We start from the raw sequence: 18,179 nt of genomic DNA, 5'->3' as shown, positions 1-18,179 counted from the left end.
TTGAACTAGCTAGACAAACTATAGATTTTATCGGTGATTCAGTTCTGCATTTTAAGTTGCAATTGTTAACACATGATCATTCTGAAGAGATGCAAGACTCCACATTAAATATGAGTGACTTCCACTTCCAGCTCTGAGGGAGTATGCACTTTTATGATGTTCCTAGCTTAAAATGTTCTATATTTATATTTCAATGAAGATCTGATTATTTTATCACATTTTCACTGATAATAATAATATGATACATTTACTTATTTTTCACAATCACTGTTTTTATTCTTAAACATTTTGAAATTATTTCTGATTTTTTTCCCTAATATTTCTACTTACCATGAAGGACTATATAGAAGTAAATAGTTTAATTAAAGCCATACAGGTGAAATTGTCTTTCTCTGTGTGATTCTGTATCCTAAGCATCTCTCTGGGACACAGGTGGGACTGTGTAGAGTGGATCAAGAAGTGAGTGACAAGTCCCTCAGCAGAAAAGCACAGTCACTAGTCCCTCGGCCCCTTTCCCACCCTCTTCAGTTACACTAGCCAGCCGGCAGCCAAGCCTCCTTTAGGCAGGTTGTATCAACACCCGCTCATCAGGTCTCATAATCTGCAAGTCCCACTTTGCCTCCAAAATCATTCATCCCTAGAGACCTCAGTCTTTTCCTGAGACACAGCCAATGACTACACAGAGCAGACCAGGAACAGCTCGGTGAGACACAGACAACTGCAATGGTCAATTCAAGAGAGGATTCCTGAGACACAGACACCTACTGCAAGGATTGAACCAAGAGAAAAAAAAACCTGCCTGCACCGATTGGAGGAAGAGACGGGTAGGTGCCAATACAAGAATACATTCATCAACCTAAAGAACAATATGACAACACCAGAACCTAGTGGTCCTACAACAGGAAGACCTGAACATCCTAACCCAGAAGAAGCAGAAGAAAATGACCTTAAATATAACTATATAAATATGATAGAGACCTTTAAAGAAGAAATGAAAAATTCTCTTAAAGCAATGGGAAAAAAGAAAAACAAAAAATGGAAAAAATCAATAAATCTCTTAAAGAAAGACAAGAAAGAAGAAGAAATAAACAATTAAACAGGTGAAACAAACAGTTCAATACTTGAAAACTGGAACAGAAGCAATAAAGAAAACACAAACAGAGGGAAATATGGAAATGGAAAAACTGGGTAAATGAACAGGAACTACAGATGCAAGCATAACCAACAGAATATAAGAAATGGAAGAGAAAATCTCAGGAGTTGAAGATACAATGGAGGACATTGATTCATGATCAAAGAAAATGTTAAATCCAAAAAGTTCTTGACACAAAACATCCAGGAAATCTGGAACACTATGAAAAAACCAAACCTATGAAAAAGAGGGATAGAAGAAGGAGAAGCCATGCTCTACTTTCTTAAGGCAAGAAGAAAAGTTGAAGAGGAAGTTATGGCAAAGATGTAAAAGGGTATTATAAGATGTATTCTAATTCTATTACTAAAGTTTTTGGGTTTTTTTTATTTTTGATATTATAGCACAGTTGCATTATTTTTTTTCTTTCGTCCCCAAATCAAAACTCTCACTTACTCTTCCTTTCTCTTTTTCAAATTCATGTCCTCTTTTCTCAATAATTTTTATTACTTACAAATGGGGAATCATACCTAGTACTGAAAAGCTAGCCCACTACCTGAAGCTATTAAAATCATGAAACTTAGAGATGAATATCAACCAACCACTGTACTTGACCAGAGTAATCCTAATTACATTCTACATATCTGTCCTTATAAGTATAAATTAGTGTAATCCTTAACTTTCATTATGATGTCTTCTCTTTGCATCAGAAAAAGACTATTATCAGAAACAAACAAACAAAATATAGAAAGAAATTAACAATTCAGAGTTGTAAAACCAAGTCCCAAAGGACAAATTTACAATACATCAACTAAGGCTTAGAAATCATGCAGAAGAGGGGACAGAATGATTGAAAAAAGTCTGAAGACTAAGGAGGGTAATTCTGATTTTTTTTATACTTTCATGCAAACACTAGCACATTTTTATTCCATTCACCTGCCTGCTTTGTAGATAAAAGGTTTGTAATGACCATTCCTAGAAATACTGAAACAATCAAAGTGAATTGACATGGTCTTCACCAAGATTATTTTGTGAATTGAAGAAAATATAGGGGTGATATGGCACATTAGGAAAAAGAATCATTTGATAAACTTCCAATACTCAAATTCACAATATATGAGATTGATAAGATGTTACGTTTAAATGATTTTGCCCACTAAGTTAAGAATATTTTTAGGAATTCCAGGCTTAACATTTCAGTGTAGATTTTGAAATGATGATACAGGGAAATGTTGAAATGTCTTAATGGCATAAAGAAATGATTTCAGTCTTTAGGAAAATTTGAATTCTATGACAAATGTGAAATATGCCAAATAAATCTGAATGAAGGTAAAATAGATGGGGATAAAAAGGAAAAATTAAGAAATAAGTAGCATGGTTAGATCAATGACAGAACCTGAGAACTATTGGGAGAGAATATCAATTAGATGTCTCCAGAAAAAATAGCTGTTGGATTATATGTTAAAATCAATGTGACAGTGTATATTGTATATAGGAATGTGGAGGTAATTGGTTAGTTAATATTTTATATTTTTTATTTTTGATTATAATGTAATTACAACATATCTCTCTTCTTTCTCCTCTCTCCACATTTTCCATATACTTCTCTTTATCTCCTTCAAATTCATGCTCTATTTTTCTACTAATTGTTATCTGCCTACATATATGAGTGTGTTTATAAAATACATATTCATAAAACACTTGTGATATTGCATATTGGTATCCTTGCCTACTGAAAAGACTGAGATTGGAGGGTCATTCAGCATACCAGATCAAGAGCAGCTTGTAAGGCCTAGCAAAACTCCAATTCAAAAGCAACACATAGTAGTTTGATATATGTGCAGAATTATAACTACATATACACTTATGTAATTATTTGTAAAATAAGATAGAGTACAAAATACTTCATAATTTCTTGCAAGCCAATTCTTTCTTTGTTATTAAATAATTTATGAGGCTGTATGTGTTAAGATTTGGGCACAAGACAGGAGCAGAATTGAGCCAGTGATCTGGGTCAGAGCGCACCTGAGGCAACAAATTTCACAGGAGTAGGATTGAGCCAGTGATCTAGGCCAGTGCAGGCCTGAGGCAGTGAACACCACAGGAGCAGGACTTAACCAGCAGCCTGAGCAGGAGAAGTCCTGGGAAGGTAAACTCTATGGGAGCAGGAGCAGATCCAGACCAGGGACATTTGTGGAAGCAGGACTAGGCCAGTGCCCTAGACGGGAACAGACCTGAGGTGGCGAACTCAGTACAACAGCAAGACTTGAACAACCAAATATAGATGAAGCAGAAAAAAATGACTTAAAAATAACTTTAGGAGAATGTTTGAGACTCTTAAAGAGGACATGAGAAATTCCTCTCAAAGAAATGGAGGAAAACACAAACAAAAAATTGGAAGACATCAACAAATTCCTTAAAGAAAACCAAGAAAAAATAAACATATGAATGGAACTATTTAAGATGTTAAAACTGAAAAATACACAATAAATAAAACACAAGCCAAGAGATTATATAAACAGAAATTGTGAGAAAATGATCAGAAACCACAAATGCAAACAAAAACAGCAAAATAAAAGAATTAGAAGAGAAAATCTAAAATGCTGAAGATACAATAAAGGAAATAGATTCATAAGTCAAAGAAAACATTAAATCTAACAAAAACTTAACACAAAATAACAAGGAAATATGGGACACCATGAAAAGACGAAACCTAAGAATAATAGGTATACAAGAAGGAGAAGTTCAACTCAGCTCAAAAGCACAGAAAATATATATAACAAAATCACAGAATTTTTTTTTCTTCTTGAGACAAAGTTTCGCTGTAGTTTTGAGCATGTTATGGCACTAGCTCTTGTAGACCAGACTGGCCTTACACTCACAGGGATCCACCTGCCTCTGCCTCCTAGGTGCTCGGATTAAAGGCCTGCACCACCACTGCCCAGCAAACTTTCTTAAAGTAAAATGTATATATGAAGATACAAGAAGCATAAAAAGCACCAAATAGACTGGATCAAAAAAAATCCCCTTGCCACATAATAACTAAAACGCTAAACATACAGAATAAAGAAAGAATATTAAGTGCTGCAAAGAAAAAGTCCAAGTAACATATAAAGGCAGACCTATCAGAATTACAACTGACTTCTCAATGGAAACAGTGAAAGACAGAAGGTCAAGCTTTATAAAGACATTAAGAGACCATGATGCCAGCCTAGACTACTATACCCAGAAAGCTTTCAGTCACCATAGATGGAAAAAAAAGATATTCCATGAAAAAAAAAAACAGATATAAAGAATACGTAGCCATAAACCCAGCTCTTCACAAAGTACTAGAGGGAAAACTCCAACCCAAGGAAGTTGACAACATCAACAAAAACATAGACAATTGATTTCACAGCAGCAAATTCCAAACACACACACACACACACACACACACACACACACACACACACACACAAATTAACATAACCAACAACAAAATCTAAATTAACAGGAGATAGCAATCACTGTTCATTAATATCCATTAATATAAATGGACTCAACTCATTTATATTAAATGATACAGCCTATTAAAAGATATAGGCTAACAGACTGAATATGAAACAGAATTCATCCTTCTGCTGCATACAAGAACCACACCTCAACAGACATCACCTCAGAGTAAAGGGTTGGGAAAAAATTTTCCAATCAAATTGGCCTAAAAATCAAGTGGCTTTGGCTATTGTAATAGCTTAAAAATAGACTTCAAACTAAAATCAATTAAAAGAGACAAAGAAGGACATTTCATATTAGCAACAGGAAAAATCCATCAAGACGAAATCTCAATATACAACATCTATACCCCAAATACAAGGGCATTCTCATATGTAAAAGAAACACATCTAAAGCTTAAATTGCACATTAAACCCCACCCACTAATAGTGGGAGACCTCAAAACTCCACTCTTACTACTGGACAGGTCAGACAGACAAAAAATTAACAGAGAAATAAGGAAACTAACAGATGTTATGACTCAAATGGACTTAAGAGACATCAAAAGAATATTCCATCCAAACATAAAAGAATATTCCTTCTTCTCAGCACCTCATGGAGTGGTAACAAAGCAAACCTCAACAGATATAAAAGAATTGGAATAACCCCATGTATCTTATCAGATCATCATGGCATTAAACTAGAATCAACAGCAATACTAATTCTAGAAAGCCCACAAATACATGGAAATTAAATAATGCTCACCTGCATCATCAATGGGTCAAGAAAGAAATAAGGGGATAAATTAAAGACTTCCTAAAAGTCAATGAAAATGACCACACAACATAACCAAATTTATGGAATACAATGAAAGCAGTGTTAAGCAGAAAGTTTGAAGCACTAAATGGCTACACAAAGGAGCTATAAAAATCCCACACTAGTGAATTAACAGACTATCTGAAAACTTTAGAACAAAATGAAACAAATTCACCTAAGAGAACTAAATGGCAGGATAATCAAATTGAGAACTGAAATCAAAAAATAGAAACAAACAAAACAATACAAAGAATCAATGAGATAAGAGTTGGATCTTTGCGAATATCAACAATATAGAAAAATCATTATCCAAACTAACCAAAAGGTAGAGAGAGAATATCCAAGTTAACAAAATCAGAAATAAAAAGGGGGACATAACAACAGACACAGAAGAAATCCAGAGAAACATAAGGTCATATTTTAAAAACCTGCACTCAACAAAATTGGGAGACTTAAAGGAAATGAACCACTTTCTAGATAAATATCACTTACAAAAATTAAATCAATATCAGATTAGCAAATTAAACAGACCTATAACTGCTGAAAAAATAGAAAAATTCATCAAAAGTATCCCAGCCAAATAAGCCCACATCTAGATCCATTCAGCTCAGAATTCTACAAGATTTTCAAAGAAGAACTAATACTAATACTCTTCAAATTGTTCCTTAAAATAGAAACAGAAGGAACATTACCAAACTCTTTTATGAGGCAACAATAGCCCTGATTCCCAAACCACATATAAAGATTATTAGGAGAGTTACAGACCAATCTCACTCTTGAATATTTATACAAAAATACAAAATAAAATACTTGCAAATAAAATCCAAGAACACATCACAACCATCATTCACCATGATCAAGTCAGCTTCCTCCCAGAAATGCAGGAACTGTTCAACATACAAAAATCTGTCAAGGTAATCCACCATAAAACAAAATGAAAAATAAAAACCGCATGACCATCTCATTAGATGCTCAACAAGTTTTCGACAAAATACAACATTCTTTATGATAAAGATTGTGGATATTGGAGGGCTACAAGGAACATATCTAAATATAGCAAAGGCAAATACAGCAAGCCAATAGCCAACATCAAACTAAATGGAGAGAAACTCCCAGAGTTCCCACTGAAATAAGGAACAAGACACTTGTTCACTCTCTCAATATCTATTCAATATAGTTCCTAAGGTCCTAGCTAGAGAAATAAGAAACCAAAAAGAGACCAAGGGAATACATCAGAAAAGAAGTCTAACTGTCACTATTTGTTTTTGTTATAATACTTTATATAAGCAATCACAAAAATTCTAACAAGGAACTTCTACAACTCATAAACACTTTCAGTAATGTAGCAGGATACAAGATTAACTAAAAAAATCAGTAGCTCTCCTGTACACAGATGATAAATGGGCTGAGAAAAAAAGTCAGAGAAATATCACCCTCACAATAGCCACAAATAGCATAAAATATCTCAGAGTTACTCTATCCAAACAAGTGGAAGACTTGAATGACAAGAACTTTAAATATTTGAAGAAAGAAATTAAAGAAGATACCAGAAAGTGGAAAGATCTCACATGCTTTGGGGTAGGCAGAATTAACATAGTAGAAGTGGCAACCTTACCAAAAGCAATCTACAGATTCAATGCAATAACCATTAAAATCCCAGCAAAATACTTCACAGACCTTGAAAGAATGATACTCAACTTCATATAGAAAAGCAAAAAAATCTCAGGATAGTCAAAACAATCCTGTACAATAAAATAACTTGTGGAGGCATCAGAATAGCTGACTCCAAACTCCACTACAGAGCTACAGTATTGAAAACAGTCTGTTATTGGCATAAAAATAGATAGGAGGACCAATGGAACCAAATTAAAGGCCCAGATATTAACCCACACACCTATGAACACCAGATTTTTGAAAAAGGAGCAAAAAATATCAAATGGATCAAAGAAAGCATATTTAACAAATGGTGCTGGCATAATTGGATATCAACATGTGGAAGAATCAAAATATTTACATATCTATCACCAGACCCAAAACTCAAGTCCAAATGAATCAAAGACATAAAGCCAACCACACTGACCTGATAGAAGAGAAAGTGGGAAGTACACTTGAATGCATTGGCAAAGGAAATCACTTCCTAAATATAACAGACAATGAGAACTACAATTAATAAATGGGATTTCCTGACACTGAAAAGCTTCTGTAAAGCAAATGACATGGTCAACCAGACAAAATGACAACCTACAGAATGGGAAAACATCTTCACCAACCCCACATCAGAGAGAGGTCTGATCTCCAAAATACACAAAGAACTCAAGAAATTCATCATCAAAAGAAAAAATAATCTAATAAAAAGTGGAGTGTAGACCTAAACAGAGAACTCTAAATAGAGGAATAAAAAATGGCTGAAAGACATTTAAGTAAATGCTCAACATCCTTAGTCATCAGAGAAATACAGATCAAAACAACTCTGAGATTCCACCTTACACCTGTTAGAATGGCTAAGATCAAAAGCACTGATCACAAGGATATATGCTCAACTATGTTAGGGAAGCATTATTTGTCATAGTCAGAACCTGGAAACAACCTAAATGCCCCTCAACTGAAGAATGTATAAGGAAAATGTGGTACATTTACAAATGGGGTACTACACAGCAGAAAAAAATAATGACAGTTTGAAATTTGCAGGCAAATGGATAGAGCTGAAAACATCATTTTGAGTGAGGTAACCCAGACACAGAAAGACAATTATCATATGTACTCACTCATAAGTGGTTTTTAAACATAATGCAATGAAATCCAATCTACAAATCACAATCCCAGAGAATCTAGACAACAAGGAGACCACTAAAAGGGACATATATGGATTCAATCTACATGGGAAGTAATAAAAGACATGGTCTCCTGAGTTAATTGGGAACATGGGGACCATGGAAGAAGGTTGAAGGAGAGGGGAGAGGCAGGAAGCAGGACAGAGAAAAGTGTGAAGCTCAATAAAAATCAATTTTTAAAAAAATGAAGAGGGTACTGAATTGCCTGGAACTGAGTTACAGAACGTTATGACCTCCATGTGGGTGCTGGGAATTAAACCCACATTCTCTGCAAGAGCAACAAGGGCTCTTAAACTCTGTGCCATCTATTTAGCCTCAAAATATTATTTTCTTAATATCTTTTATTTCATGCATATGAATGCTTTGTCTATATATAAGTGGATTACAGGCATGCAGTTTCTACAGAGTCCAGAAAAGGCATCATATCCCCTGGAACCATGTTACAGTGAGCCACCAGGCCAGTGCTGGGAACCAAACCATGTTCTTCTGCAAGAACAGCAAGTGGTCTTAACAGCTGGGCCATCTCTCCAACCCCACTCCAACAAAGTATTCATAGTTAATGCTTTTATTACTTACTTAACCTTTAATGCTTTTAATGTAATTATTTTTAATCTATTATGCTGATGTAGGAGGTCCTTCTGTCTATGTGTTGCTTTCATTGGTTAATAAAGAAACTGCCTTGGCCTGTTGATAGGGAAAAACTTAGGTAGGCGAGGAGGAATGAGCTGAATGCTGGAAGAAAGAGGGCAGAGCCAGATAGATGCACTGGATCTGCCACCAGAATCAGATGCAGAACCTTGCTGGTAACTCACAACCATGTGGCAATACACAGATTAATAGAAATGGGATAAATTAAAGTTTTAGAGTTAGCTAACAAGAAGGTAGAGCTAATGGTCCAAGCAGTGATTTAATGAATATGGTTTCTGTGTGATTATTTCAGTTCTGGGCAGCCAGGACAAATAAGGGCCCTTTCGTGTTACAAAGTGGTGCCAACATGGCCAGTTAAATCTACTCAAAATCTGAGAGAGTTTGAAAAGGAATTCTAAACACAAAAATACGGACTTTAACATTGCCTTTTGCTGTTTGCTCGTAGTGCAAGCTCCTTTGGGAGAGATTTTTCCAATTCAGCCTAGGCAGAAAAAAATCTGTGCAGTTCTAAAATGTGGCTTCCTGGGCTGTGCAGCCAGTGCCAACTATGGAGCATTCCAATGGCATTGGTGGCAATTTTAAACCATATAGAAATATAAGAGAAAAAAGCACTACTAGTAATTCAAAATTTATGCCTAAAATAAAGTATTAATGCCCCTATTCTCTCTATCATATTAGTGATTTTTCTACTGACATTGTAATTCAACTGAACTCTAATTTTCCTGTAAAAACACAGAACCAATATCTTGTGAATCTTCTTGCTTTCCAACAGAGAGAATATCCTATTGTCTTTTGAAAATTGAAGATATTTTCATTTCATGTCTTCATTATAACTGAATTCACAGCTAGGACACAAAAATTATATAACTAATCTGAACACAGGTTATTCCCCATAAGGTACTAATACCCATTGCTTCCTCTTTGTTTATCTTAAAGCTTTATATTGCTGGGGAGGCATTACACTTTAACAAATTCATATAACATATTTTGATTGTGTTTTCCCTCTTCTGACTCCTCTCAGATACTTTCTCCCTCCCTATCCATCAACTTTATGTTCAATCTCTTTTTCAAAAAGAAAAAGAAAGAAAAAATAAACAAAAAAATCTCACAAAACGAACCAAAAAATCAAAATATACAAGTGAAAGACCAATAAGATAAAAATGTCAAAGCAAAGGCAAATGAAGAAAAAGTCTACAACACTGCCACTGAGTTCCTTTTGTGGGCTAACTAACTCCTCCTAGGCTGGGGGCCCTGGATGATAGTTGATATAGCCACTAGGACTCTCTTGGGGAAAACTGATTTACTATTTGTCAGTGGGCATCAAATGTATATAGTTTCTTTGTTAGGTTTTATACACTTTATTCCTGAAATTAAAACAAAAAAATCATAGTTTTTTTTTCCTATAGGTCCCCGACTCTTTATTTAGCCTGTTTGTGGCTGTAATAACCACCTGCAGCGTACTACATTACTCCTAGTTTAAGCTATTCTTTACAATAGTACAGGTTATTTTCTATTTCCCTTCAGCATTAAGTGATCAACTTTATCTAAGAAAAGTAGTCATATAGCTTCCATTTTTCAGTTACAAAGAAATAGCACTGTCTAACTATTCACCTCTAAATATCTCTTGTCAAGTTAATCATTTTATTTCTCTTTATCTTTAAACTCAGAAGACTCACCAAATTAATCTATGTGACTGACATGCTTTTTTCCTAAATGACATTGTACTTTTAGGAAATAATTAATATTCGAAAGTATAATTAAGGAGTTCTCACAAAAATACACACGTGAAATTTCCTATGCTTTTAATGACTTTTGCTATTTTAATAAAAATGTGTATAATAACAGTGCTAGTCAGTAACTAAAAGTTTTAAAAGGCTATGAAAACATTTAAGAATATTTTCAGGATATAAATATATTCACATTACAAGTAATTTATGTAGAAATTGATTTTCAAAAATATATATATATATATGTTTAAACCTATCTATATTTATTTTCCTTAGATTAAAAATACTTACCATCTGACTACAAATCTGATAATACTTCATGGATACATATAAATATTGTAAAACTATTCTTTTCTAAATTAAATAGTTTTGAGTCTTTTTATCATTTATATATCCATGTTCATTACAAATTATTTATAATTTGTTCATTCGATTGTTTTATGATAAAAATATATATTAATATATAAATCATTAACTAAATATAAATAATACATGATTTACAATTTTTATCTAATTGTTGATTATTAGTATTTCTACATTTCCTTCTAAACAACTAAAAGTGAAGAGGCAAAATATACCAATATTAGATCCTGCGGGATTCTGCCTGATTTAATCCATGATCCTTTGTACCAAGTAAATGTCAGCAAGCTCCACTTTGCCAGATGTGAGGCATTTGTTCATGAATGTTTGCTCATTTGACAATATTAGCTTTGGCTTAAATCAAATGTTATGTATAGGCGAAGGGAAAAACTTGGTCATTTAATATCTTCTCACCTATATAATGTCCCCTCTCTTTCTCTGTCTCTGTATCACTATGTATATGTCTGTCTGTCTATCTGTCTCTTTCACCCATAGCACACAAATAACGCATATAAACACACACACACACACACACACACACACACACACACACCTTTCTATGCTTATTTATATCTAAAATTATTTTTCCTGCTTCCTCCCCAAATTTTATTCTATTACCTATTACAAAATGTATTCTACTATCTAATTAGTATTTGCAATGTGTTACCACAATATCCTAATGTGACAGGCCATAAGATTTCTGGATTCAGTTAAGTTGCATAATCACTGCTCAGAGATTAGATCTTTTTGCCCTACTTCCACCTGTCCTCCACAAATGTTTTTTAGAAAGTACTTTATGGTCAAATGTTCATGTGACATTTAATGGTGTTATAACTATTAATAAGTTGCATTCTTTTTATTAAATGTGGGAGATAATTTTTACTTCAAAGGGTCTTGAGAAGTATAAAAATGGATGATACAAATAAAGCAGCTACAAATGTAGTATCAAAATATTAAAAACTGGGAGTTTCTTTCACCCTTTCTGTAAATAATGTACTCTAGGAAGAACAGCTTACCCTATGGAACTCTTTCTGAACCCGATTTAGCTATAACATTGAAAAGTTGGCATCTTCATTGACTAGCACCTTAAGTCTCAGAGATATGAAATCTATGAAAGATGGTCGATATAAAGAATATTGTTAAAACATTTTAGGGGTTTTACTGTTTTATTCAATGATTGAAAGTAGTTCCATCCACTCAAGAACTGCATAGCTGCTTTATTTGTGAATTTGGTAAGTTAAGAAGTTAAGTGTAATGAGATTTTTTTTTTCATGCCCTATGCCTAACATGTGTTCATTTATGTATAGGAAAAACTCTCACTTGGGAAATTCTTATGTCCAAAGTTTAATATTGACAAAGCAAAATAAAGTGAAAGTCAAAACCAACACTCCAGCAACAACTCCCTTTACTCATCTGCTCTGTGTGTCCTCTCAATTTTGAGCTTTCTGCAAGTGTTTAAGATTTTGCAACTCATGTTCCCTCAGTTATCTATAGTCACTTTCCACATTGTACCAACCCAGTTTCCCAGCAAGTGATAATTTATCAATGACTTATTAAACATTATATCCTCCCTGAGTTATTTATTTTAGTCTACCTTTCCACAAGGGCTTAAGTTCTTCAAGTATCTACCCACTTATTCAAAAAGACTACAAAAGTTTATATTGATATTATCATTGTTTTTAATCATGAAAAATATTTTGTGAAATTATATCTTTTCTAGCTTCATTTTGAAAGTACTGCACAATGATATGTGTCTACATGATATATACATTTTTTTGCAATTATAATTTTTAAACCATTTTTGTTTTTCTCCCTTTTACAAACAACTTCCCTATCTAAGCCTATTTTCTAAGTACCCACCCAAATTACCAAAAATTCACACAGGTGATTCAATTCATATCTGAATCATGTAGATTTGCTGTGGACACTTACATTGCATAGAAACAAAGATTCTTTTTGAAAACTCATAGTGCAACCTAACACCGATCTGTGCTCAATTGTGGGTTTTATAACCTAAGCGGGATATGTTTCTGGCTGCAGCCTGGATGGTAGAACACATCCCTCTAAGGATTTTAGGAAAGGTTTCTTTCTACTCTCTTCCCACAGGAGTTCACATTTTCTGTTTTCTCTCTGGGATTGAGTTTAGTGACAAGCACTTATTGAAAGGCTCAGAGAAAGGGCACTGGAGGTGCTTAGCTGCATTCAGATGCAGAGTGGCATTTGAGACCACAGTGTTGTGATTGCCTTTTTTTTTTTTTTGCATTGAAATCCTAATCAGGTGACTCCACAGGATAGTTCAAAAAGAAACTACTTACATACCAGTTTTCAATGGTGAAAGACATATCTTATTTTTGGATCAAATGTAAATGTTAAACGGTGGAATAGTTTTTATTTGATTGACATGTCTAAGGAAAGAAAATGGCTAGTTCTGTGGAAGAAATACATGGAACTTATAATTTCCTTCAATTGTAATACAATATAGACTCATTTTACAAATCTTATTTTGCTTCAAACATTATTCCATGATTCTTCTTAGTTTTCTCTCTATTAATCAGCAAGTATATTTCAAATTAGAATTTTGTAATATTTGTTTAGCAATTAATTGATGAGATAAAGTATTATCAGTTGACTATGATCTGTTATCAGCAGACACATTTTATGATTAATTCTATGTTGTAGAGATGGTATACAATTGGTATAAATTGAGTGTAGTTTAATTGAAATTATGCAATAATCTTTTTATCATTATTTATGTCTTGGGATCTGGAGCAGGACCCAAGTTTGGTTCCCAGCACCAGTTTAAGTTGAGTCATAAATATTATGCCCAAATCCATGAAATACCCGTAAAAGTCAACAAGGAAACTAAGTCCCATATATAAATGCAAAGAGCCTTTATTTTAATCAAGTTTGCAAACTCAAGTCTCTCCACAAGTCCAACGTATTGGATTAACTGGAGAGCCCCAAGCACAATTAAACAGGGTTTTGTAGTAGTAATTGAGGGGGGGAGTTTCTGAGGTTTTAAGACCCCTGATTTTCTGACATTTGTCTAGGGTGTCTTGGTTAGTGTGGCTGGCAGGTGTTCTTATCTACAGCGCTTGGAATGCCAGGAATTTCCTTTGAATGGTCCATTCTTGGGTGGGGGTAGGGTAATCTCAGTTTGTGGTCCCTCCTGCAGCCAGGCTTTGACTTAGGGTAAACTACTGAGACTCCAGCCTCCATTTAAATTCATTGCTGGCCAGAGTCCCAGGTGATATGGTTGGAAGTAAAGAAATTCCTTTGGGTGACCTGCCCATACTTAGGTTATCATGGCAGGCCCCCACAACAAACACCTTTCACTATAGCTACAAGGGATCTGATGTTCTTTTCTGGCTTCTGTGGTTGCCTGCACAAACATGTTACATACAATCACAGATATACTCACATACACACATAAAAAATGAAGTTAATCATAAAAAGACTGCCTTAAATCCCCAAACTACTTAATATTTAACCATGAAAGGCAATATAGGTAATATTTTTCTCCCATTCATTGGTAACGTCAGAGCAACTCATGAAATACTGTTAGATTAAGAAAGCAAGTGATGGAAGGGGAAAAGCAATAAAAATGTGATCACTGAAGCAGTAAGATAGGGACCATTGTGATGGAGGCACTTTTTGAAAATGTTAAAATTTAAAACATTTCTATTTGGCATGGTAAATTTAAATTCCTGTGAAATGATTGTTTTAATTATCTTCACTATAAGAAATTAAATTCACCCTTTGGATAAGATATTTAAGGTTAAATATAATAGAAGCATAAATCTTCTCAAGTCTTATTAAAGGAGAAACATCTGCAGCATCTAAGTTAGATTTCTTTCAACCAAAAACTCCCATTCTGAAATGTTAGCATTCTGACACGGTGACAAATGGCTGCAACAAATGCTAAATAGTTAAATGGACAGGTGATGGATAGCCTCATAAGCCTTGCAGGGCAGCCTGTGTAAGATACTAATTGGTTCTGTGGAACTGGTTTTAGTCAATAAATTCACTTGGGATATTTTTGTGTGTTAGACATCCTTAAAGAATGTAAGTGCTATGGGTGACAAGCCACTTCCAACATATTAGACTGCCAACAGCAGCACCACACCCGCTATGCTGCCTTCTCCATCCGTGTCTGTAGCCCACACTATATATTCACTCATTAGTGCCTGGGTAAGAATCTTCAGGGAATCTAGCTTTTACAATTTTGCTTCAAAGACTACCCATTCTTCCACCAAACAATGCTTCCTATGTTAAAATGCATTCCAGTTTTAGCTTTTTAATTACAATGTATATAATTATTTTTCTTTCTTTAGGATAAACATGAAAGGCTATTTATTTTTCTAGTATTTGTAGACTATTAGCTATTAGATTTTCATATATGTATCAATTAACCAAATTGTTACGTGTGTGTGCTTGTGCATCTGTGTGTGTGTGTGTGTGTACACATTATGGAAGGCAGAACTAGATGTCAGGTATCTTCCTCAAGCACCTAACACCTTTTTTTTAAGACAGAGTTTCTTACTAAACTAGGGTTCAAATGATTTACTAAACTATATGAAAAAACAAATAAACAAACAGAAAACCCACCCAAAGCAACTATTCTTTCTGTCTTTTCATTCTAGACTCAGAAGCTCACACTGCCATGGCTGGGATTACAAACTCACACAGCCATGGCTGGGATTATAAAATCACACTGCCTTGTATGGAATTACAAACTCACACAGCCATGGCTGGCTATGTATGTGGTTGCTATAGATCCAGACTTAGTTTTTAATTTTTGCCAGACAGAATAGCTATCAACTGAGCTACGCTTACAACCCTCAGCCTGTCTAAAATGTCATGAATAAATACTATTTATACTCTTCTATAGTGTATAAATCACAATACACTGTTAATTTTTTATTTAATTTATTTGAAATTTCTAGTTCAATTTAGTTGATGTGAAGAATGGAAAAATGAGAACGAAGGTAAAGAAGAAAGAAGGGAAATTTGGAGGAAGAGAAAAATAAGCAAAATGAAAAAGTGAAGGGATACAGACAACAAAGGAAAGAAGAGTAAGAAAAAGAAAAAGAGGATATAACTGGCTAAATTACATTCGACTGTGTTCCTAGGATGGCACTAAGAAAATAAGAATGTACTGAGATCAATTAGACATCCTTTTTGTTCTGTCTGCATAGTTGCCTCAGACCTTGTGTTATAGTAATAGAATTGAGTTAGCAATTCTTTGAAGAAAAACTCTTGACTACATTTTTTTTTGTTCTCTCTCCAAAATATCCACACTGTCCTCTCATTTAACATGGAGACAGAACTCTGAATTAAAAATACATCTTCTTACAAACACAAGGCTCTGCACAATGGGGAAAAAGACAGTCTGTAGAAGCAAGGAAAGCGACTACCACAGTGAGTGTAAAGCAACCCGGAACGTTGACTTCATGAATATTGATGGTTCCTTATCACTTGGTGTAAAAGTCTCATTATCTGCAAAATGAAACATTCATATGTCTGATGACATATGTGAGATATATGAATATATATCATATATTTGTGTGCATATCTGTGTGTATTTCCATATGTGCATGTACTATCTACAGATACATAAAATAGATCTTATTTTTAACAGAAACAATTATTTTATCACTGTAAGCCATCATTATCATCTTATTTATTATACATAACTTATTCTATGTCTGATTTGAAACTGTGGTAATTTTCTAGCTGGTGAGACTCTATGCAGAAATTTATATTTTTATTATTTATTTATTTATTTATTTATTTTCAAAGTTTATTAAATTATGAAAGTTTCCATTTACGCCCCTCCTCCCAACACCCTCCTACTCCCCCCCTTCCCCTCCTCCTCCCTCTCCATCCCTAAGAGCAGTCAGGGCTTCCAGCCCTGTGGGAAGTTCAAGTTCCTCCCCCCTCCCTCCAGGTCCAGGAAGGTGAGTATCCAAACAGACTGGATCCCAAAAATCCAGTATATGCAGAGGAAACAAGTACCAGTGTCATTGTCAATGGCTTTTCAGAAAGACTCCGGGCCAGTCACATTCAGAGAATCCGGCCACATTCAGAGAATCTGGTTGGATCACGTGCTCCTTCAGTCCCAGTCCATCTGGCCTTGGTAAACTCTCATTAGATCCAACCCCTTGTATCAGTGGGTGATCGCACCCCTCGTGGTCCTGAGTTTTTTTTTCATGTTCCTCCTCCTTCTGCCCCTCATTTGGACCATGGGGGGGTCAGTCGGTGCTCCAATGTGGGTCTCCGTCTGTATCGCCATCCATCATCGGATGAAGGATCTATGGTGATAAGCAAAATATTCATCAGTATGGTTATATGCCAAGGCCGGTTCAGGCACCCTCTTCTCTGTCCAGAGAACAATCTGGGGATCTCTTCTTGGATCTGGGATCCCATTTATAATCAAGTCTCTTGTAAACCCTAAAATGACTCCCTTAGTTGAGATATATTCTTCCCTGATCCCATATCCATCCCTATATTTACCACATAGGGAAAAATATAATGGAGGACAGAATACACACATATACATACATACACTTATATTTAATTGCATTTGTACATAGTGTCTTTCTTCCAATTTTAAAGATCTCTTTAATTTATCCATATGTTGCTTCTTTATAAAAGCATGAGATTCAGCCAAATTGACACTAGCTAAGAAAATAAAAGTTTATCTAATTAACTTAGCTGTTTGTTATAACATTTTGAGTTATTATGGTAACACTAATTCTACTGACCTGAATTAATCTCCTTGCTCTTTTGATGACATAAATATTATTAGGAAATCAGGCTTTTATGCTTTAATGAAAAGCTTGAATCTACCAGAAAAATTGCACAAATAGCCAAAAATTTGCATAATGAAAAATTCAAATAAATTCAAATTTCAATAAAACAAAGCATACCAGCTAAAAACAAGTGACTATAACACCGGCATCGACAAGACCATTATCAAAATATAGTGAGTCACACGTGTAGAAGAAAGGTAAGAGAGAACTTTCTGCTCTCCTATTCTCTTTGTCATAGTGGGGTAAAGACTGTAGTTGTTCTGAGATTCCTGTATGTGTTCAAAACCCCGGTAGGGCCACCTGCATGTTTACTTGTAAGAAATGCAGATCTCAACAGATGTTGTTAGTATTCAGATTTCAATAGATCAGTTCTCAGTCACAT

This window comes from Myodes glareolus, chromosome 17 (genome assembly GCF_982192425.1).
Source record: "Myodes glareolus chromosome 17, mMyoGla1.1, whole genome shotgun sequence".
In the NCBI taxonomy this organism is placed as follows: Eukaryota; Metazoa; Chordata; class Mammalia; order Rodentia; family Cricetidae; genus Myodes; species Myodes glareolus.
The sequence above is the reverse complement of the archived record's forward strand: the minus strand, read 5'-3'. Positions refer to the sequence as shown.